This window comes from Onychostruthus taczanowskii, unplaced genomic scaffold (assembly GCF_017590055.1).
Source record: "Onychostruthus taczanowskii isolate IOZ18803 unplaced genomic scaffold, ASM1759005v1 scaffold138, whole genome shotgun sequence".
Lineage (NCBI taxonomy): Eukaryota > Metazoa > Chordata > Aves > Passeriformes > Passeridae > Onychostruthus > Onychostruthus taczanowskii.
The window spans coordinates 698,304-719,331 of NW_024498551.1; the positions used below are offsets into that span (position 1 = coordinate 698,304).

A 21,028-nucleotide genomic window follows, 5' to 3' on the forward strand; every position below is an offset into this window, starting at 1 on the left:
ACCAGCAGCACCTCCTAATGCAGGGAAACTGAGGCACAGAGAGGTGAAGTGAACCACAGAGCTGGACACACAAGCGTCCCCCAAGTCCCAAATTTCCTCTCCCTGAGCAAGCCACTCACCTCCTTCCTTGTTCCAACCTGCTGACACAGCAGCACAAGGAAGACCCCAAAACTGACCCCATAACCCCCAAGGACATCACGGGGGCTCCTATAAGAGCACAGCAATACCAAGATGTGGGTGCCCTGTACCCCAAGCACCCAGTGTTTGCCCTCACCCTGGTGACAGTGACAAAACTTCAGGCCACATTGCCACCTGCTGGCACCAGCCCTTGGGGGCCAGGAGTGCTGGCACCTTCCTTGATGGGGACAGCAAGTGGCTCTGTGCTGGGTATCAGGTCTGAGTACAATGGGCCACTGCCATATCCAACTGGAGCAACTGAACTCATTTCATCCAGCTTCATGGCAACCTGGGACAGTGCATGTGCAACCCAGACCCATCCTAGAGGTGCCCAGAGGGGCTGTGGGTGCCCCCACCCTGCTCACACACCCCATACTCCCTGGAGCACCAGTGAAAGTGCTGCTCCAGGAGACTTCACGGCAGCAGGGAGAGCTGCTCCAGGTCTGCAGTTCCGGCTCCTGCTGGCATTTCCAAGGCAGAGGTAAAGCAGAGATGGCACCATCAACTGTTTTGCCTCCCAGACTCCCTGCAAGCCTTCCTGATGCCCCAACAACCTCTCCTGTCTGCTGCTGCCTCTCCCCAGCGACCACAGATCCAATTCCCACCTGTGTCTCAGGCCATTCTCTCCCTCCTGTCCCATGAGGGGACAGATCCTCTGCCACAATTCATCCAGCCATGCACGTCTCTCATCCACACAAACCCCACACGAGGCATGGGGGAGCGGAAATGCCACACTGACATACCCCAGCAGTTCATCCCTGACACTCCATGGTCACTGACTAACACAGCCCCCCAAGGGTTACACAATCAGAGCTGGAGGAAAACCAACACAGAGCGTGGTTCCTCAACACAGACATCGAGAGCCACTGCCCCCAGAGGACAGCAGGTCTAGGAGGCCCTGGCAGGGGCACGAGGAGCAGGTGGGTGATGTTGGAAGGGACCCCACCCACAATCTCATCCCGTACATCAGCACCAGTGGCCTCATCACAGGCAGGGCTCACACTGATGTGGATCCACGTGAGCAGCTCGTGGAAGGCACCAGAGCTGCTGAGTGCATGCCCAGCATTGGCAAAGCACACGGAGCCCTGGCAAGCAGGTGCCAGCTCCTCACCTCCTGCTTTGGGAAGGATCCTGCACGGGGCAGCTCCCATGGGAGCCCCAGGCAGACACAGCGCTTCTCCCTCCCAGAGCATGGGAACCTGGCTCTGGGTGTCTCCACCCTCGCTCTGTCGAGGCCAGCTCAGCCCCAGCCCCAGCTCTGGCTCTGCCAGCCAGGTCCAAACTCCAGGGCCACGGGGTGAGGTGTGGCCGAGCAGTGTGTGCCGAGCCAGGTGGGGGAGACAATCACCATCACTAAGAGCAAAGCCCAGCCTTGCTCTGCCATCACCTGAGCCAGGAACCACCAACCATGGGGACCTTCTTCATTGCCACAGCCTCGGCAGCTGGCTCAGGGTACCCCCGGTCACTTGGCCTGGCCTCTAGCCATGGAAACCAAACAAACATGATCACACGTGTCCCAAACATGATCACCTATGTCCAAACATGATCACCCATGTATCAAACATGATCAACCGTGTCCAAAACATGACCACCCGTGCCCCAAACATGATCACTTGTGTCCCAAACATGATCACTGGTGTCCCAAACATGATCACCCATGTCCAAACATGATCACCCATGTATCAAACATGATCAACCATGTCCCAAACATGATCACCCGTGTCCAAACATGATCACCCATGCCCCAAACATGATCACTTGTGTCCCAAACATGATCACTGGTGTCCCAAACATGATCACCCATGTCCAAACATGATCACCCATGTATCAAACATGATCACCCGTGTCCCAAACATGATCACCCGTGTGCAAAACATGATCACCTGTGTCCAAAACATGATCACCCGTGTGCAAAACATGATCACCTGTGTCCCAAATATGATCACCCGTGTCCCAAACATGATCACCTGTGTCCCAAACATGATCATCCATGTCCAAAACATGACCACCTGTGTCCAGAACTTCCAGCCCATCCTCCCTGCTCTGACAGATGGTAGCAGGTCCTAAGACACCTCTCAGCTGCAACTGGGTGACATGCTGGGCTGGCAGAGGGCTTCCCCAGCCTGGGCTGCCAGATCATCCCCCAAAATCCCTTCCACCAGCACTGCAAAGGCAGAAGGAGGAGGTGGGCACATGTGAGGTAGGGGGACCAGGCAAACCTCCAGCTGCCCCTTGCTGCTGTCCCCCATCCCAACCCAGCCCTGCAGCCTTGCTGGAAGCTGAGAGCTTTTTCCAAACCTGCTTGTAAGGGCAACCTGCAAAGCACTAAAGAGAGCTCCTCGTGGGGAGGAGAGGAGAGGGGCTGCCGTCAAACACCAGCACTGGGAGGCTCACCCTTCACTCTGGGCTGTGCTACAGCCCCTCTGGTGTGCCCAGAGAGGGGCTGCTGTCAAACACCAGCACTGGGAGGCTCACCCTTCACTCTGGGCTGTGCTACAGCCCCTCTGGTGTGTCCAGAGAGGGGCTGCTGTCACACACCAGCACTGGGAGGCTCACCCTTCACTCTGGGCTGTGCTACAGCCCCTCTGGTGTGTCCAGAGAGGGGCTGCTGTCACACACCAGCACTGGGAGGCTCACCCTTCACTCTGGGCTGTGCTACAGCCCCTCTGGTGTGTCCAGAGAGGGGCTGCTGTCACACACCAGCACTGGGAGGCTCACCCTTCACTCTGGGCTGTGCTACAGCCCCTCTGGTGTGTCCAGAGAGGGGCTGCTGTCACACACCTGCACTGGGAGGCTCACACTTCACTCTGGGCTGTGCTACAGCCCCTCTGGTGTGTCCAGAGCAGAGCCAGCCATGAGCAGGGCTGCTGCCCCCAGCACCCTTCAACAGCCCCTCCTGCACCCAGCCCAGCAGTGCCAGCCATGGGCAGCAGCACCATCAGAGAAACCCCTGCGGGCAGCTGGAAAATCACCTGGCACAGACGTGATCTGAGCCAGAGCCAGGGCTGCTCGGCCTTGGGAAGCAAAAAGGGTGTTCACCCCCCAGGCAGCGTGCAAACCCTGACCCCTCACACACGCTCGGAGCCCCGTGGCCGAGCACGGCTCTTGGCTGGCTGCAGAGGCAGGGCTGCATCCAGAAAAGCAGGTGTCACATCCTGATGGAGCAAGGCTTTGCCACCCAGCTGCCTCCGAAAACCCAGCAGGGAAAAAACCCCGAGCCAGAGACAAAATCATCCTCGGGGTCACCCAAATCTCCCAGTTCAAGCCTCAGCTCCCTTCACATCCATGGCAGATTTCTGTGGGGAGGGTGCCTACTCCCCAAACTTCAGATCCACTATTTAAAAAAAAAAAATTAAAAACACAAAAACCCCCAAAAACAACCAAAAAAAAGATTAAAATATTTCTCCTGAGCGAGGTGCAGAGAAACACACATTCGGTGCCGTCGTCAGCAACTCCTACACCACCCCCCACGTACACCACTGCAAGGGGGGAGCAGAAGGGGGTTCACAGGCACCCACAGAGAAAAAATAAAGATTTCTGCCTAATTTGGTTAATCAGTCAACCAAAGAGCAGGGATCCATAGGAGACTGTCCTGTGCTCCCCAAACAACTCAGTCCCTGTGGGGCAAAACCTCCTTGGCCACTGCAAGCATCACCTCCCTCTGACAGAACCCTGACAGGGATCCTTGCAAAGTTCCAGATCCCTAATGCTGCTCCCAGCTTGAATGTACTGGCAAATTAGGAAAAAAAAAAAAAAAAAAAAAAGGAAATTTATAAAAAGGGGTTTATCAAGTCTTGGAATCACCAGAAAAACCCATAGTGCTGTCAAAGGGGACCATGGACCTCAGCATCCTCTGGGCTTCTTCCCCTCAAAACCATTCTGTGGCTAAAGAAAAATTGAGGGGAGGGGAAGGGAAGGGAAGGGAAGGGAAGGGAAGGGAAGGGAAGGGAAGGGAAGCAGCTCACTGGCCCAGAAGCCAATTACAACAAATGGAAAGTGTTTTGCTTTTTAATCTCATGATTTTTCTAGCTAATCTCTCCTTTGGAAAGGGACGGTCGGCTCAGCAGCAGGGTGCTGCCAGGGGGATACAGCACGTGTGGAGTCCCAGCTGAAATGGAAACTCAAGTCCTTGCTCTCCAATCCTGTCCTTTTGGGGTGGCTTTATCCTGGTTTTGTCTCAGAACAACTGTACAGGGGCAGAGAAACAACAGCAAAACTTTGGGAAACCTCTGAACAGGGGATTTTGCTGGGTTCTGAAGGGAGTTTTCTCTTTTCAAAATACTCTTTTCACTTTGAGTTTTTCACCAGTTTGCACAGGAGGATTTGGAGGTGGGAAAACCCTCCCCAGCTGCTGCAGACCCTTCTGCTTCTGGGGGCTTTGTCCTCCTTGGAAGAAAAGCCAAGTCCTACTCCTCACCTGCCCAGAGATTGTGTAATCACAGAATTACAGAATCATTTCAGTTGGAAAAGACCTTTAAGGTCAAGAAGATGATCCTTTCCCTGCAGCAAAGGAAGTTCCATTCTGGAGAAGCTCATAAAAATGAGAAGTTTTAGAACTGAAAACGACCACACACACCCAAAAATGCATTTGTTTCCTTCTCCAGTCCTGGGCAAGACCTCAACAAAATCCAGCAGAAGGGGAAAACCAGACCCAGCAGTCCAGGAGACAGCCACCACTGGACAGCACACCGGAGCTGGGAACCAGCTGGAACCTCTTCACCCATCCAGACTCTCCCAAGCACGTGGAGAGCCAGAGGAGGGAGGAGGCCATTGGATGCCATCCCCAGAGCCCATAAATTACAGCAGGGAACAGAGTTGCATTTGCCCTATTTCTTATCTGCTTGGAAATTGCTCTGCTTTCCCAGCTGCAAAGGCAGCTCTGTTCCCAAGAATTTCAGCAAAGCCATGACCTCTTTCCAGGATCGTACAGTATATGGTGGCGGGGAGCCAGAGCTAATTATAGGCACAGGAAAAGGGGAGAGAGGCATTTGGAAAAGCTCTACCTTCCCAGCCACAGGGAGCAGGGTAGCACAGCCACAGCCAAGCCCCAGACAGGAGCACCCCAAAGGGCTGCAAAACCCAGGAAGGAGAGAGAATCCCAGGGATCCAGTCCTCCTGGACTTCACTATCCTCACGTTCTGGAAAGGTGAGGAAAGATGGAAAGATGATGGAAAGATGAAAGCCAGCATAAACCTCATCTCACAATACTTCACAGTTCCAAGGTGCTCTGGTGGAGAGGGGAAGCCCCTTGGGAGCAGCAAGACCCCCCTGCCCCGGCACAGGTACAGCACCACCCCAGAACCAGTCTGTCATCCCACACCCCAAATCTGAGTGGCCTGGCTACCCTGCAGAGACCCCCATCTCCAGAAGGTGAACGATGCCACCAGCCCCTCACTGTGCCCTTGTGCCACAGCACTGCCCAAAAGCACGACCTGCAGAGATGCTCCCCAATCTGGAGGCAAATAAACGTGCATTAATTTACACCCCAGCCAAGGCTCTCGGGCAAAGCCACGTGCAGGCTTAGAGACAAGTTCATTGTCACTCGCTGAGCAATGTCACAGGAGCCACCTCCCTGCCTCGACCCACTGCAGAAGTGGACAAGGACATGGTGACACATGTGCCCACGAGACCTTCCAGCAGGGAGGAGGGCAGGCAGCAAAGTACAAAACAGGCAGCAACTCTTTTAACCACCAGGCTCCTCTTCAGAGCCACATTTCTGCACGAAACAAAAACTGGGGAAGGTAAAAATCCCACCTAATGTTTTCTTTGAGGAAGGAAAAAGAAAAGGCAGGAACCTTCTCGCTCGCCGCAATGGTTTTCATTTTCCACCAAATTAACTCGAGCCTCGACTCTGGCTGCTGGCAGATCCCCTCCTGCCTGCTCGCTGCCTGTGTGCCTGCGCTTGTGGGAATGTGTGGGTGTGTGGGTTTTGTTTTGCTTTCTGCACAGGCTCTGCAGACCATCTCCTGCTCTGGGCCAGCGCAGCCTGCACGGCTCAGCCCAGCTCCGTTATCCAGCAGGGTGGGCACCCCCTTCTCCAGCTACAGCCTCGTGGGGGCTGCTCTCCTCCTCCAAGAACTTCCAGAAACATGGCCTGCAGGTATCCCAGCCCTCGGGGTGCTGCAGAGCTGCTGCCATTGCCAGTCACTCCGAGAAGGTCCCTGGGTGGAGGGGAGGGTGCCGAGGCTGGGTGCTGCAAAGTGCTGGCATGGCTGTGCCCCCTGGGACAGGGGGCTGGCACCAAGCAGGGCACCAGCGCAGCCTGCCAGTAGGAGAGCGCCTCTCACTAAAGGAAGGAATCTGCCTGCCCATGCTGGATCCATCTGATGCCCTTTTCTAACACTCCCATGGCAGTGGGAAGGGGATCAGGGGATCAGTGCACACCCTGCTCCTGGCAAGACCCTTGGGATCATCTCCTGCCAGCTTCCTGGATAACAACCCCAGCTAAAACCCTGCCCTTGGTGCCCGGCCCCAGTGCTGGAGGTGCTCCCAGAAACGCTCTAAAGACCGACCAAGCCTTGGTACAAACCAAAACCAGCACTTTCTACATGACACCCCCCTCCCCAGCTCCAACACTCCCGATGGGCACATCAAGGAACGGACGGGAAGGCAAACAGAAACAGAAACAACTTCCCCACAGCTCACACCAAAGACCCTCCAGCACCCACCCCAGCCCAGCAGCAGGACAGAGCACAGACACCCATCCCCACAGAGCTGAGCCCACCTCGCTGGTGCTGCTGGCACATCCTGGTGGAGCACGTGGCCTCGGCAGGAGGACCAAAGCAGCCCCTTCCCACCCAGCTCGGCGGGCGCCGCCACGCACGGCTCAGCCCTAACGGGATAACAAGCTCACAATGAGATCCTAATGAAGGATTAGCGAAATGCAGTTTAAAGAGATTAAGGCTGGGTGCAGCACTGAAACTTTTTTATTTAATTTTTTTTTTATTCCTGAGAGCCCAGCAGAGGTGAGACACAGATTACAGCCAACACGGATGGAGCTGGCGTTCGCCGCCGGCTCCGGCGACTCGCGATGGTTTTCGCATCGCATTCGTGCAAAGAGGGGCCAGGGCTGTAAAAAGCATGGAGGAACACACAAAAAATGGCTCGTGGCGCCTGCAAGCCCTGCCCAAGGCGCTTCACAGCCAGCCAGAGGCTTCCTTCATCTCTCCCCTCCCACATCAGTCCCTTCCCATCTGCATCCCAGCTGCGCCCGATGCTCTCAGTCCCGTTCGTAATGACTGTTGATGTTATCCGCCCAAGCCGGAGCCTTCCAAGGAGCCCCAGGGAAGCAGGTACTCAGCTCTCATTCAGGGAAAGTTATTAATAGTAATTTCTTGGCTCTACACAAACAGAGCAAGAAGTCAGCCCTGGCCTGGGAGAGCTTGGCGTGACTGCCAGCCCCACGTGCTCCGAAAGGTCAGGAGTCTGGTTCGCCCCCAAATCAAACGAGGATGTTTAAAATAGAAGGCAACACATCTGGGGTTGCTTTTTGGCTTGTTTTGACCACTCATATTTTTTTCTTCAACCACCAACACCACAAATTTTCTCCTCCTGAGAAAGGGCAACGTGACTGTCGCCCCATCACGGGCACCCAGGAGTGGGAATTTGCTAAACCAGCCCCAAGAGTGCTAATGCCCAGGGGGAAATGGGTGAGCAAGGCTGGTGCTGGGGGACAGGCTTGTCCCACGAGCAGTGGGGCAACTGCTCCAACCCACCCCTCATTTCAGCCAAGTCCTCAAAAGCCACGCGACAAGAGGGAGGTGGGGAGCTGAGAAACATCCCTGTTGAGAGACTACAAAACAAATCAAATGAAGATGTTTGGAGCAGATCCAGATGTTTATTAGTGACGCACATGGAGGTATAAATAATTATCCGGTAGGAATTTTGTTCACAGGCAGCTCTCCCTTATCTAATCAGATCTCAGTGCGACATGGCCCCGGCCCCCCCCCGCTTAAAAAGTCTTGAGAAAACCAGATGCAAAATAAAAAAACCTCACTAGGGGCACCAATTTAATCCCATTAATCACTGGATACTGGGAGCAGAGCTGCCAGCACTCAGATCTCATCCAGGCACAGCTTAAGGGAGGATTTTTTCCTCCAGCAGGAGCACTGGCAGAGGGTCAGATCCTGCACGAGGGTGCAGGGAAGGGCCAGGAGCTGAACCCTCACACCCTGCCCCATGTCCAGCACCAGGCACGGGTAAAGTGACATCTGTGGGTACAGGAGCCACCGTGGCACTGGCTGGGCCCCTCCACACCAGTGCAAGGAGCTGCACAAGCTCTCGCCTGTAAGAAACCAACTGCTTAAAATACACTGACCAACAAACCCCTCCCTGTCCGGCTGCGTGGTACCGACCGGCCTCTCCAGCGCCCGGACACTGCAATTACCTAAAAATAAATGGACCACAAACCTCGAGAGGCCAAATGGCTGAGGGGGATGAGGAGAGCAGGGAACGAGCCTGGCTGGAGGGACCAGCAGCCATGAGCAGCTCTCAGGCACCACCACGAAGCCCAAGCCAAAGGGTTCACATGCAACCAAAAAACAGGTAGAAAAAAAGGCTTTAATTGCTCAAAAGCACCACCTGAGCTGATTTTTCCTGGCCCTTAGCATCACCTAGCCCATGGGAGGTGCCGGCCCACTGAGCTGCACCACCACCCCACACATCAGCAGCCCCTCACCCTGCCAACCCCCCCAGCACTGGAAATGCCAGCATTTCTGATGGTTTTCCAAAAATTTAACCAACCCAACCCACCATAGCAGAGGCTGCAGAGGGTTTTGCAGTGGCCAGAGAGGAGCAGTGTTGGAAACTTACTGTAGGAAATTGGCCGCTCGGCTCCAGCTCCTTGTCCCTACTGGTGGGAAAGTCTATAAATCTCTAATAAAGAAAAAAAAAATCCCCTCCCATTTTATTCCTTCTCTCTCCCCCCTTCCAAAGGATTGCGAAACTGAGAGGGCAGCCAGGGCTTGGATTCGCAGCATTTCTGAGTTCCTACAGAGTCTGGGCTCCCTGCCACCAGCAACAGCGGCTCTGGGGGTGTGGAAAAAGGGAGGAAAAAAAAATAAAAAGAAGAAGAGGAGTAAAAAAAATATATTAAAAAAAGTCCTGTTTATTTTGGGGGATGAGAGAGAAAGCTTGCACTGCACAAAGCGGGGTGGAGGGGGAGCGAAGCTCTGGCACTCCTGCAGGCACCACGCGTTTGGGAATCAAAAGGGCTTGGTTAAAACACCTCAGCATTGGGTGGGAATCCTGAGCTTGCAGAGGATGCTCTTTCCCAGAGTGTACATGGGCAACAAGCAGTCTCATACAGAGGAAGGCAGCACCTCCCAGAGCAGCTGGACCCCCTCGAGGGCACCCATGGGTGCCAGCGGCAGCTCTGCTCTGCCCTGCCCTGACGCGGCCCCGGGCGCTGTGAGGGGAATTACTGAAGACAGGCTGGAAGAAAAGCCTGCTCCAGCCGTGACCCAGATTCCCCTCCAGCCTGATCCCTCACTGAAGTCATAATCCTTGGAGGGCTTCTGGTCTTTTTTTTTTTTTTTTAAATACATCCCTGAGCGTTGCCATGGTGACGAGGGGGATGCTATAATTTCAGCATTATAGACTTCAGTGCGAGAACAGGAGGGAGAAGGTGGTGGAAATATGGATGAGCTGCACTGGTAATGCATTTTAGGGAAAAAAAGAATTAAAAAAAAGAAAGAACCAAGGCAGCACCTTTGCTTGGGTAGCAGAGGATGGAGGAGCAGTGCCATGTTCACAGCTGAAGGGATGCAGGGGATCAGGAATCATGGCTTGGTTTTGAGATGTTCTCATTCCAACCCATGCCATGGGCAGGGACACCTTCCACTAGACCAGGATGCTCCAAGCCCTGTCCAACCTGGCCTTTGGAACATCCAGGGATGGGGCAACCTAGACAACCTCTGCCAGGGCCTTACCACCCTCAGAGGGAGGAAATTCTTCCCCATATCCCACCTAACCCTGCCTTTTGTCAGTGTGAAGCCGTTCCCCCTTGTCCTGTCACTCTAGACCCTTGTCCAAAGTCATCTCCAGCTCTCTTGGAGCCCTTTATGCACTGGAAAGGGTTTTAAGGTTTACCTGGAGCCTTCTCTTCCCTGGAATGGGAACCTGCTCCTGTGCTTCAGCCAGAGTACCCACTCTGGGGCATCACTGGTGCAGCAGCTTCCCTGGGCAGGGGTACTCCAGACCCTGCAGGGCTTTGGGGGATGCAGGCTGCCACCCTGCCAGGACACAGCCACAAGTCCTAAATCCCCTCTAAAAACCTTGTGGAACCCAAGGTGCCCCTGAGCAGGACACCCTGTTTTGGGGTGGCCTTAGCCCAGCCTTCCACAGGTCAGCATGCAGCCGATGCCAAAACTTTGCAAAGAAGAGGCTCCAAAAGAGCTGCCCTCCCCTTTTTACCTCTATTTCCTACCACCTTTCCTTTCCACCTGCAGGTCCCCAAGGTATCCCATTGCCAGCAGCATGTGGGAGACCCTGTGATCTTGTCCAGCTCTCTGTTGGAATAAAACCCACCACTGCCCGTGTTTTTGCAAGGACATGAGATACCTCTGGGTGTTCTTAACATCACACTCCTTGGTTCAGCCTGGGCTGACGTCTGTGAGTTTTCAGGCTGGTAGGTGACCTGTGACCCCACAGGAGGGATGAACCAGGAACCCGATGGCTTCAGCCCCCCCAGACCCCAGGGAGCTCAAGCTCTCCCGTGGCACAGAAATAGCAAAACTGCACGAACAGAAGCCAAACCAGTTTTAGCCATGTTTCCACCCCGCTCGCATCCTTCCCGCCCCACTGCTGGGCACTGAACCGGCACCTGCTGTGACGAAAAATTTCCGAAAGACGCACAAATAAAAATAAGATCATACACAAACACCTCTGCCCAAACCCAGACCAACGGCCCATGACTCCATCACAAGAGAGACGGGCTGCCAGGGACTCACGGGGTCCCAAAGGAAGCCAGGCTGCCCCTGGGGATGCCAGCTCCACACCACGCACAAGTGGAGAGGTGAGAAAAAGCTCTGGTCTGGTGTGCAGCACTTGGCACTGCATCCTCTGGCCATGCAGCCTGCACCCCTCACCCTCTCAGAGGGATGGGAGAGAGATCCTGACCACAAAACCCAGGTGGCCAGTGTCAGGGACACTGAGACATCCCTGTCTCATCCTGCACTGGAGCCCTGGTGCCTGGGCACAGCTCGGTGGGGATCCTCGAAGGGCAGCTGGGACAAAAGGGTCTCCTGGGCTCTAAAAGCCTAAATAAAACCACAGCACATCAATGCAAAAGTGGGAACCTCAGTGCAGGCTGGCAGCAGGTGCCAAGGACCCCTCGCCAGGACTCCAGGTGCTTGTTCCTCCCTGCAAAAACTCTTGTATAACCCCAGTGGAAAAAATATTGTAACTGTTTTGTTTCCATGCCCGAAGGGGAGCCAAACACCCAAACTACCACCTTCAGCATCTGACCTGTCAGGCCTTGGGCCATCAGGGCGCTTTCAGCAGTGCCCAGAGCTCCAAATTTAGCCTCGAAGGTATTTATCTCTGAGAAGCTAAAACCAAACCTTCATTTGCATAACAAAAAGACCCCGATGCTGGGTGCAAGTGCTGCTGGCAGGGCAGAGGACATGCAAAGCAGCCTCTCTCTCCAAGCAAAGGCGCTGAAGGTCACTCGGGCAGATGCTGAGCTCGCTGTGGCTGGTCCTCTCCACTGGAAAGGACAAGGCAAGAACATCTTCCCATAAGGAAAGCATCTTCCCAACCTTCCCACTTCCACCTCGTCCAGTTGGAGCAGCTCTCTCCAGCACAAAGGCAGGTGTGAAATCCTGCTCCCTACAGCACACACTCACATCTGGCCCTAAAGCTGAAAGACCTGAGGGCAACTACCAGGACTTTTCCAAACCCTCTCAATTTGTGTTGAGAGCTGGGCTCACCATTTTCCTCTCCTGGGTGCCAGTGGCTGGCATGAGGACAGGCAGCTTCGTACCCTCAGGAGCAGCACCCCTGGGGAAGCAGGAGGAGAGGAACCCTTGGCCTTTCCCCAGCAGCACCCCGAGGCAGCTCCCACGACCCCTGGGGCCCCCAGGAGCCACCAGGAGCTCACCCCACCAGGACCCCCACCCCTCCCATGGGAGCAGGCACAGCAGCTCCGCGCTCAGCTGTCGGACACCAGGTCAGCACCTGCTGCCACGCGGTGCCGGCGTGCCCGCAGCTCAACCCAGCACCTGTCCCTTTGTTTTGGGACAAAGTCCCTCCAGGAACTGGCGCCACCCGACCGTGTCCTCCTTATCTCACACCGACTGAATCCCCTCCTGCCCTGCCATCCTCACGGCTCACTCGAAGCTCATCCGTGCCAAAACCCCAGGGTGCCACACCGAACCCAATAAAGCATCGCCGTGCCCCAGGCCGCCCCAAGAGCCAGATGTTCACCTCTCCCCCCGCAAGGAAATGCCAGCTCTGGGGAGAGGATTGATGGAGGAGCAAGAAGCAGCCACCAGCTGCCGCGGGAAGAGGCCTTGGCTGCCTTCACCACCAGCATCTTGCTCCAACCATTTGTTCTGCTTCTATTTTCGAAAGCGCTGGGGCTCAGCACTCGGCAGATCCCAGCCTCCCTCCCAGCCTCCCCACCGCCGAGCAAGGCGACAGATTTCTGCTAAGAGGCAGCGCGGGCTCCGCTCCCCGTCTTGGCAGCGCATCCATGCAGGACTGGGGATATTTTTGAGCGAGCGAGCCGAGAGGTGCTAGTTTTCCCGGCGGCTCGTTGCCGGCGCGTGGGAAGGACGGCCATGGAGTCAGGGAAGGTTGAGGATGGATACGTGATTGATCCCTGCGCTTAAAAGCCTGGAGATGGGGCGTCAAATCCTCCTCAATCAGGCAAAGAGAGATGTCCAGTGGCACTGGAGCTCTCTGGGAAAGCACCACCCAAGGGATGAGGCTGGAGATAAGGCCTGACTTTGGCTGCATCCCAACCCCCCGAGCCCTTCCTGGAGCCCCCACACTGGTGCAGGCTCTCAGAGGAGAGCTGGCATGCACACACTGTCCATGTGATCCCAAATGCTGCTCCTCACTCCATGGAAAACTGCCCCACATCCAGGTAAGCCCTGCTTTCACCCAACCCTTCCACATCCTGCTCCAGTTATTGAAATAAATTTGCTGCTACCACAGGGCTTTCCTAGGGGCAGAGTCATGTTCCAGGGAACATGTGATTTACCCCCTGGGATAAACCCAAGGGTTGGAATGAGATGATTTTTAAGGTCCATGAGTCTGTGATAACTGTGCCTAGAGGCACCTCCTCAACCTCCATGACCTCCCCGGCGGTGCCAGCACCAGAGACTCTCAGTGACACACAAACCCTTTCCTTTCCCCCATGGCTCTTCCAGCAAGTTCTGAACCACTCCAAGCGCCACATGTCCAACAGAGCCAAAGCCAGAGCTCCCTGCAGGAATTCCCACCAGGAGGAGGGTGCCTGGGGCAGAGCCAGGCTGCAGCAACACCTGGATTTTCACAAACTGTGGGGTGTTCAGCCACCCCAACCTGCCACCCATCACCAAGCCAAGCAGCACCAGGGTCCCCAGCCAGAGGAGGTGTCACGGGTGCCACAGGACACTGCACCCCGGGGATGGATAGCATTCCCAGCCACTGGCATTTGGACAAAGTGGCTGCTCCTCCCAGGGCTGGCAGCTCGCTCAGATGCCAGCAAGAAGCCTGAGGGTCCCAGCTCCACGGGGACATTTGTCACGATATTTAGACAAAGCATGACAGCTCAGCCCTCACCTACAGTTACACAAACAGCCACTCTCCGCCTCTGTATACCCAAAATGGGTGAAAAACATGCATTTCTGGCCATCCCAGAAGGTCCTTCCCCATGGACGCCACCATGGACCAAGAGCACCCATGCCTGGAGCCCAATCTCTGCCATTCCCTGCCCCAGCCCATCATCACAGTTTATCTCCTGCTCCCAGCACTGAGCACAGCAGCTGCGGGGCAGGACAGTCTTGGTGACTGCCCCTGCAAAATAAAAAAAGCCTGGTCAGTCAAAATAATTTGTCCACATTCTTTATTGTAATTTTTTTCTTCCCTGCCAGTGGAAACTCCTGCTCCGGCACCATGTCTCAAGGTTACTGCTAGGGGTGGGGGAGGATTTCAGGTTTTACAACTGAAAAATTCCAGACAGAAACCCAGAAATGTTGCCAGTCTTTCACTGAACAGAAGTTCTTTATCCAATTAATTTATTTAACTTTTTTTTTTTTACACCTGATGCAGCAGGTTTAAGCAAACTCCTGCCCCTCAGATTTTGTCTGCTTTGACAGAAAATTCTCACCAATGCCATGAACATTTCCAATTTTCAATTTCCTTTTTAAGGAAAATCAAACCAGATGAATCTGACCCCACATATTTTCCCCACCTGCACGCCATGGGATGTGTTCCTGGGTATGGCGCCTAGCAATTTTTCCCTGAAGCCTTCCAAAAACTAGAAAGGAAAAAATTTAAGAGTAAAAAGAAAAATTTCATCTTCAAAATAAGAAGAGAAAAAAAATGCTTTCGAAAAAGGATGGAGGAAGTCACTTTGTTCCAAAAGGCACTTCCATTTAAAAAAGAAGATGAAAACTTCCAAGCAGGGCTATTTATAACCACTGCTTATATCCATCAATAAAACCTTGCACCTGAAGCTCCACCACATCCTCCAGAGCAGGTACCCCCAAGTCCACAGCCCCAGCACCCCTGGGACAACGAGCTGCAGGATCCATCACACAGCAGATGCTGATAATCCCCCTATGGCAGAAGGAGAGGAGAAGGAAGAATCCCACTAGAAATCCTAAGATGATCCCTTGGCATCCCTGGGGTGGGCTCGGGTAAAGGACCTGGCCCCACAGGCAGGTACCGCTTCTGAAATCTCATGGCTACTTTTTGGGGATGGAAAGAAAGTAAAAAAATAATTTGGGAGCCATGGATTTATCCTGACTCCTTCCAAAAAAAAAAAGGCTGATGCAACAGCAGTGCTGCAGTGGGAGGTCAGCCTTCCCCACAGCCCCCAGCTCCCAACCCGTACCCCAAGCTCCCCACCCGGGGGGGCTGCAGGCACCTCCTCCTGGAAGCGGTTTGGGGTTTGTGCCGGACGCTGGCAGCAAGCTGTTTGAAGCTCTGGAAAGAGAAACGATTCCTCCTCCTCCTCCTCTTCCTCCCTGTCCAGAAATAGGTCATTTAATTACCCCCTTTCCAACCCCAACCACCAGTGACTCAGGACAGGAGGTGGGAGTGCTTCCACCCTGCGCCAGCAGCAGCCCAAAGCCACTGTGCACGGCTTTGACCTTGAGCCAGTGTGCCAGCAGCACTGGGCTGACAGGGCACAGCCAGCACAGATGGCAGGGGCTCAGCTCCCCACCTCTGCATTCCAGCTCGTGCTGGTCACTCACAGCAAGGAGGGTCGGGCTGTGGGTGCTGCTGACCCCCTCCACGCACAGCCACGGGCAGGGCCGTGTGCTGCCCCCGGGAAAACCAAGGGCTGACTGCAAGCTGGGAAATCCTTCGTGTCCTGCTCAGCCCCGGCACAGCCCAGTCCGGCTGCTTCGGCGTGGGACACCACGCTGGCTCCTGGGTGGTGGCTGGAGCCTGGCACATCCCAGCACAGGCACCATCCTGCCCTTCCAGTTGTCCTCACTGTGCACCAGGACACCAGCACCGCTCGGGCTTCGCGTGTGGCACCACAAGAGCGGCGCCACGCGCCTGCTCTGCTGGGGACTGGAGGGACACGGAGCTATTTAAAGTCCCACTGGACAACACGGCAGTACCCAGCACTGGGAACAGGCCCCAGCAGCTGCTCCAGCATTCCAGCAGTCAGCCACAACCAGGACATCTCACCCTGAGCAGAGCCCTCTGGGTGACACAGATGGCGGCAGCAAGGACCTACCACCACTGCATGCACCTCATCTCATTGCCCCTTTTCTATAAGGGAAGGTGCTCATCTACAGCTAAGAAGCAGCCTGAGAATCGTGGAGCAGCTGCTGTGTCCCCCCAGCCTTGTTGTGACCCACACAAAAACAAGCGAAGTTTCCCCCAAAAACTGCTCCCATGCAGCTCGGAGACCCAAGTCCCCCATCTTCTGTGCCCCCATCTAAGAGAAAGCAAACCTAGACCCCACCCCCCCAAAATAAATCACTCCAAACTGGGGCATTTATCAAACCTTTGCCCTCCACATGGGCACTTTTTTCAGGATTTTTCAGAGGATGTGGGCTCTTGTCTGTTTTGCAAGCAGTTGGGAGCTACAGCAGGGAGACACCAAGAGTGAGGGGAAAGGAAAAATTAAAGAAGAACCACAAGCAAAGCAAAGTGGAGTGCAAGATGCAAACCGACAGATCCGGGGAGGCAGAGCTGCTGGCAGGCAGACGGCGAGATCCATCTTGAAAGCAAAAGCAAACTGCTGCTCACACAGGCAGAGGGAAAAACCTAGAGGTCTTCAGCACTGCCTGAGCTCTGATCAAACAAAGTGATTAACAAATCTCAGCTTTTTATTGAAAGCTTCTCTAATTAGAGGAAAAAAAGGAAAGGAAAAAACAAAACCAAACCCCTGAGAGTCACATCAAGTGAAGTCCCAGACAGTGCTGGGGAGAGGTGAGGGGGTGATGCAGCCCACAGTCCTGCTGGCACAAGGAGAGGGCAAGCACAGCCAGGGGCACCCAGCGCTCACCCTGTGTCACACGTTGCCGTGCCTCCCCAGCCTTCCTCCTCCTCCCCTTCCTCCTCCTCACTCGCTCTCTGCTCACCGTGGCAGGCTCAGCAGCAGAGCGGAACCTTCCCGGGAGCAGGACTGTCATCTACAATAGAGTCACCTCTGACCCCCGGGACGGCTCAGCCTCCAGGAACTGCCAAAATAGCGATAAAAATAAGAAAGAGCCCCCGGCCTGAGGAGTTCACCCTCCGAACAGATGGGACGGCGGCGGGGTGAGGCACGGGGATATTTTTAGCTCTGGTTGCAGATGGGGAAGTCCGGCACAGCATCGACACGGCAGCCCCACCGCCGCCTGTGCAGCTCACCGTGCCTTGGGTCACCTCCATGTGCACTCCCGGGTATTAACAGGATTTAATGGGATGCTGCCTGCTCACTTCCTGAGCCTCAGGCACCACCTTCCAGGCCAGCTCACACCATCACAGCTCCACATGGCATCTCACCACCACTGCCAGGGGCACCCAGTGGGGCAGCGGTGGTCCAGGGCAGCGGAGTCAATGTCAGCAACCCACACCCCGCTGCCTCTTTCCCCTTCACTCCCAAAAAGACCACATCCCTGCAATCCATCACAGAGGAGAGATGTCACGCAGCACCCCATGGCAGGTTCCTCCCAGCACGCTCCAGGCGATGCCAACCTGACCCTGGCAAGCACTCTGCCTTGGAAAAAAAGAGGGAAAAGCAATTTCTGCCCCTCACCACAGACTCTTTTTTAGGTTCAAATGACTCGCCCAGAGTGTTAGACACATAGCTCGTAGCTGAGCCCTCCACACCTAGCTGAAGCCCCCCTGGTCCTTCGGGATGTGCCAAGCAGCATCTCCCCCCACCCTCACGCCCATCCTTCCCTCGTGAGGCAGGGCCTGCACCAGCAGTGACACCTCCCCGCCGGGCAGCTGCCGGCACCAGCTCCCGGCACACGCCGGCACCGCAGCAGCTGGGTCCCACTCCCATACTTTTCGTCCGACACTTTCGGCTTTGTTCTCCCTCTCACAAAGCCGCCGTGAGGCTGCCCTGGCAGCACGAAGGGACCTTGAAGTGGATGCAGTTTATGACCATATTTAGGCTCCTTTATGTTGCCAGAGTCACAGTAAAGGGCTGCAGCATTAAATGAGACTCAGACCCCACTTGTTTCACTTGGCAGCCTGGGAAAAATCCACCCCGGGTGACTCCAGCACCGTCCATGCCTCCGCCCTGCCCGCTCGGGGACAGCACAAAATAGCAACAGCCCTTTCCAGCTCTGCAGTTGCACTTCCCGAGAGGAGCCAGGAGCCCCATACCAGTGAGGAGGGGGAAATTAAACACATTAACCACCTCCCCCATTCCGAGAACACCACCAAAGCGTGGGGAAGCAAAGGGACGTGCCCAAGGTCACCTATTGACAAAACCAGCACTTCCCGAGGTCCCAAGAGCCCCCCAGCAGGACTGAGCACACACAGGGACGTGACCGCTCAGCACGAGGAGCCCCCGAGCCGGTTTGTGCTGGGGGAGAGCCTGGGCAGGAGTGGAAACCCCCGAGCCACCCGACACAGGAGCTAATGCCCCTTCAAATGAGCACGTTAAATCCCTGCTGTGGCAGAGGCACCAGCGAAACCCGAGCAGCGGCCCCCACCGCTGCCGCGGGGACATCGGCCACCTGCTCGGAGCCGGCACAAGTGCAGATGCCTCAGCTCGGCAGAGCCGTGACAACTGCAGGGGCTGAAGGGCAAGGTGGTGGGAGTGGAAAGGAGGATCCATGAGGCCCATCCAGAGGTCTGTGACCTTCAGGAGCCCGTTCCAGTGATCCTGAGGGCAGGACGAGCAGCTTGCTTTGGAGCTCCAAAGACACAGGGGCAGCTCAGTGCTCCCACACCAGGGCCACCAGCACTGAATCAGCTCAGGGAAGGAAAGAACATAATGAGAATAACCCTTACCTACACCCAAAACCTGCACCCCTGGCCTGATGAGCGTCCCCGTCGCACTGAGGCCGGCACAGTCCCCTTCCCCGTCAGCAGCAGGGTTTCAGCCTGGCTGTCCTGGGACAGTGGTTTGAGAACACCCACCTTGATGAAGCAACACCAGCCCAAAAATCCAAACGCAGCCACGCACTGCGGGAGAAGGGGCTTTGGAGGGACAGGATCAGGCCTTCCCGGGGTGGGGGCAAGCAGAGGCGCTGAGCTGAAGTGCCAGGGGAATTTGCAGCAGCACAGGTGTCCCTGTCCCTTCCCAGACCCCTGCCCACAGCAAGGGGGAGTCACCAGCCAAAACCGCGTGGCAGCTCCGACACTTGTGGAGGATTAGGAGGAGGGGACAGCCCAGCTGGTGGCCGTGCAGAGCTGGAGGTACCACGGGGTACCACGGTGCAGGGGTAAGAGCTGCGTGTGTGGCACAACTGACTGCGCGCTGCTCTTGTGCTTGAGGGGAGAAAAGGCAAATAAATAAAAGAATAAAAACCAACGTCAAAGCCAAAGGGGTTTGGGAGCTGCAGGGAAGGGATAAGCTGCAGTCGAAGCGGCGTCACAGATGCCGAAGAGCCGCAGATGCCGGACGCCCTGTCACCGCATCCCGGCTCAGCATCGCCGGTGCCTCCGGCCAAGGAAGCGCTCGGCACCCCTGGGAGGCCGCGGCAGCAGCGGCGCGGTTCGGCCCCACCACGACACCCTGCTCCGGCCGCTGTCGGATGGAGCTGAGCGCTGAGCCCCTCCGGACAAACAATCCCAGCTGTCGGCTCCGGAGCCGGCGCACGGCCAAGGCATGGACGCTCCAGGACTCGATTTACCGCCGGCTCTCCCAAAATCTGCTCTTGCCAATCAAACCGCAGCCCCCACTGGCACCCGGAGCCTCGCCGGCGGGTCCCCCCACAGTCCCCATGTCATCACCCTATGTCCTGCCAGGGAGAGCACCCCCTAAACCCCGAAATCCACCGGGCCCTGCTTCTCCCTGCGTCCCGCCAGGCCGCAGCGGGTCCCACTCGGGCTGGACGCAGTGTCGCGGGTGGGCTCATGCTCTGTCACCACGGGGGTCTCACGGGGACACTGCCCACCGCCCCGCAGCGAGGCGGGCACCCCCAGTGCTGCCCCCACCCCACCGGCAGCACCCGGCGGGACCATCCCCGTGTGCCGCACCCGTGTCCCGCATCCCCCCGTGTCCCGCATCCCCCCCGTGTCCCGCGTCCCTCCGCGTGTCCCGCGTCCCTCCGCGTCCCGCGCCGCCCTCACCTGTCCCCGCAGCGCCCAGGCCGAGCCGCCACCTCTTCCCCTTCCTCCCGCTCCCTCCTTCACCTCTGCACCATTTTGGTGACGGTTTGTTTTGAAGCCGAGGGGGGAGGAGGGAGGAGGGGGGCGCGGGGGAAGGATGTGCCGCTGCCGCCGCCGCCGCCGCCGCTGCTCCCGCCCCCGCCCATCCCCGCGCCTCGGGGCGGCTCCGTGCGGCGCGGGGGTCGGGGGGGTCCCTGCGCTCCCCCCACCCCGAACACCGCCGGGCGGAGCGGGGCTCCGCGCCCCCCCAAGGCCGCCCGGGGAAGGAGGGGGGGGGGGGGGGGGTGAAAAAAATTCCACCCAAAAATCTGAGATGTTCATGTCCTCATTGGAATGTGCTTTCCCAGTTCTGGTCTCCATTCTGCTGCTGGGAGTGCCAGTCCTGAGGCAGAAGCAGAACCTATCCACGCTCACCCCTCCATTCCCTCCTCCAGGCTTTCCTTTTCCCCAAGCTCCTGGATGGTGAATTCACCCGTTTTGAGTTTCCACGGAGGCTGAAGGGAGATGATGTGGGCCACAAAGTCCTGTACCGGGATTACTTCATGGAGGGCTGGTGAGTCCCTTCTGCTTTACCTGCTCACATCCATGGGGAAGTGAAGGGAGAGGGGGCACCCCCCAAGCCCCGCGGGGGGAGGGGGGGGGGGGGGGGGCCGTTCTCGGAAGTAAGAGCCAGAAATCGCGAAACGTTAAAAGAAATCAAAAATAATTAAAAATAACAATTAGAAGGAGGAGGGGGGGAAAAAGCCGACGGCGAAGAAGCGCGCGAGCGGGAGGGACCCACCTGAGCGGGGCGCGGACCGGCCGCTGCCGGGGCTGCGGCGGAGCCGGCGGGGAGCGACCATGGCCGGGCCCGGCCCAGCGTCAGGGGCGGCGGCGGCGGCGCGGGCGGCCAATGGCCGCG

The 21,028-nt window shown here is 56.5% G+C and overlaps 1 protein-coding gene across 10 annotated transcripts in view; it reads right to left on the reverse strand.

Annotated features, from left to right (window-relative positions):
• Window positions 1-21,012, reverse strand: part of MEF2D (myocyte enhancer factor 2D) — an 81,529-nt gene extending 60,517 nt beyond the window's left edge. For 6 of the 10 annotated variants that reach the window (XM_041397320.1, XM_041397315.1, XM_041397319.1 and 3 more), the window contains exon 1: window positions 20,909-21,012. The gene's annotated coding sequence lies outside the window, so the exon portion shown is untranslated. Of the gene's footprint in view, window positions 1-20,088; window positions 20,303-20,908 lie in introns of those variants that run through there. The other 4 variants (XM_041397313.1, XM_041397307.1, XM_041397318.1 and 1 more) reach the window with 3 other exon arrangements.
• Window positions 21,013-21,028: the final 16 nt, after the last annotated feature.